We start from the raw sequence: 3,061 nt of genomic DNA on the forward strand, positions 1-3,061 counted from the left end.
GGGGTTTCGAACCGCAGACCTTTGCGATCATTACAAGCCGGCTCTACCTCCTGTTCCACAGCCACCCCGTAACATAGGAGACACACATAGAGAGTCCTGGTAGATGCTGTACATTCCAGCCAGTGTTCCTGGTCATTGACAGTGAGCTATGACAGGACTGGGCAGCGGTCTCAGTGAGAGAAGTGTGGAGCGGCACTAAACTGCACTCAGGACCGAACTTAGTGCCAAAGTGTCTGATGTCATATGGTACTGTACCGGAGGATAGGCTGCCAACGGTGGCAATAGGAGCTATGGGTTATTTGACATCAAATGGATAGAAGATAATATCTAATTGATACTCTCAAAAGGCCTATTATATAAACTCTGTAGTTTGCTATGTCATCCCATTTATTTAGTGAGTGAGTGAGTGAGTGTGTGTATGTGTGAATGGGTGTGTGTGTGTGTGTGTGTGAGTGTGTGTGTGCGCGGATGTGTGCGGGTGCATGTGTGCGTGTGTGTACGTGCTCCTTTTTGACTGTGCGCCTTTGTCCTTGTTTGTCTGTCTGTTTGCTTGGTTTGCATGGCTGTGTGCCCTGCCTGCATGTGTTTACTGTTCACCCTAATTTGCTGTATCACGGCCACGGCCACAGAGCGTGTGTCAGGAGCTGAGGTGGAGCGCAGAGTGTGAAGTCTTAGCTCTGGATTACAGGGCTCAGAGATGGGGCTGAATCCAGCCAGCTGTCTGACACGAATTGATCGGATTAGAAAGTGTGGGTTCCTTTCCCCTCCACGGGGGGGGGGTGGGGGGGGTGGGGGAGACCAAGCAGGTTCTGTGTAATTTACTTTTCTCCCTGGATGTCTTGTGGGGCTTGGGAGGCTGGGGCTACAGTGTGGCTGGGAGAGGGGTGTCCCCAGGGGGGTAAATAGCAGAGAGGACTGGGGGGTTGATCAAGCTCAGTGGAGGCTTAGGTTAGAGATCGATATCTGCAGTGTTGAGTTTCGGCAAGGGAGGAAGGAGAGGAACAGTAGGGGAGAAGGAGAAGTTGTAGCGTGTGTGTGTGTGTGTGTGTGTGTGTGTGTGTGTGTGTGCTTGTGTGTGTGTGTGTGTGTGGGTGTGAGTGAGTGTGTGAGTGTCAGCACTATAAGAACCTGCAGCTTCTCCTTCATGTCAGATACATGTATGTATGTATGTCAGATATTGTCCACTTGCCCCAACAGTCGTTTTCCACATTTTCTTACATTTAATAAAAGTGGATGAGCTCCACGAGGCCACAAAGTCGACCCCATCCACTACATTATGTCCTAATTCAAAGCAATATGTCACAGGTTCCTTGAGAAACCGAGGTGAATTGTTTGACACCCATTTCTTATCTACAGTGTGGTCATTCAAATATCCTTGATATAAAGCAACAAGGCATAATATTAATCTATTAATACCAAGACGATTTCATAATCAAGTGGTTGTCTTGTGATGAAAGGTGGAAAAGAATGCAGGGAGTGAATACACATAGTCCACTTGATGTGATTAGTGTGTGAAGTGTGCTTGTGATACGCACTGTGAAGTGTGCTTGTTATGTATCCACCCCTCAGTCTTGATTACCGCCATCAGACCAGTGTCCTCACCGTGCAGTTATACACTTGTGTGATGTGTTCCTTGTAAACGGCCATCTATTTTAAGAATCACTACTGATAAAGGAAAGCTATTTGCCCAATAATACTTTTCTGTTATGATGCAGTACTCGAGAAGAGGGGACATAATGACGTGTGTGTGTATCCTAATCACCACATTGAAAGCAACTGGTCAGTATCCTTTTTTAAATATAATATTGTATTGCAAAGAATGATTATATGACTGAAGAAATATAAGCCACAATTTCCTGCCATTTATCAATACACTATGACTAATGAATGTTTTAACCCTAACCCATTTAGCTTTACCACCTTTGGATTATAGACAGTAAAATGTCTGTCTGCATGAGAGGGAGGGACTGTGATCGGTTTCCTTTAGATTATTAGATTATTATTTGACATTTCATCCCTCATTTCTTCTTCCTCAGAATCAACATCAACTCAAAGTCTATAATTCTTAAAATCTTTAACTTAATAAGTGTGCCTTGTTTTCAATAAGAGGTCATTAATTCTGATTCTCTGTAAAAAAATAAAATAATATTGCTTCTTCAAATAACCAGGTGAAAGCTTAGTGGTCAAACCTCTCCTATTCTGGCACAGAATAAGGTTCACTTTAATGGATCAATTCTTTTATTATTAAAGCTGGTCTCGGTAGTAAAGACTAATACATTCTGCATTGATCTCTCTCCCAACCTTTTATTGCCATTTTCTTCAGTGAGTCTCGCATTTAAAAGATATGTTCACTTGAATAAAGATTGTATAAACTGACTGGAGGACAAATAAGCCCACGAACTGAGGTATTCACATAGAAAGAAAATGCAGGAGAATAAAAGAGATGGAGTTGCCAGCAGGCGTTTTGAATATCATTACCAGCCTTGCAAAAAAAATGGAAAAAAATTGAAATCATAGCATAAGGACGGTTCCCTGGTAATTAAGACTCTCTCTGTGCGCCAGGGCTTTGATACCTGCTCAAAAGTGTGTGTGTGCGTGTGTGTGTGTGTGTGTGTGTGCGTGTGTGTGTGTGTGTGTGTGTGTGTGGGTCCCTTTCAATTCTTTTCACAGCCTGTATTAAATCAGAGAGCATTCAGAATGCGGTTGTGTGCATTGTGTTTATTTAGCGTCTGGCTGGCTTTTGGAGTAGGATAAGCATGAGAAGAATATCGTTGTTTTTTCCCTCCATCATAGTGTGGCTTTGAGTGCATCTCAGGGTTGGCCACTGTTGTGACTAGGCCTGCTTGAGTTGTGAACGGTCGTGGCTTTATGTATTCACCTCTAATTCCTTTTAGTTATACAACACTAGATACACAAGGTAACACAAGGTAACTCCGATAACTGGTATGACCTACAATCGTAGAGTTTTTTTTCGAAACAAATAACTAATCATGAAGCAGTACCAAATAGTTGTGTCATTACTCCATTGTTCTGTGCTTTAAAGTAACGTGCTATCATCTTG

This window comes from Nansenia antarctica (genome assembly GCF_963989245.1).
Source record: "Nansenia antarctica genome assembly, chromosome: 19".
NCBI lineage: Eukaryota > Metazoa > Chordata > Actinopteri > Argentiniformes > Microstomatidae > Nansenia > Nansenia antarctica.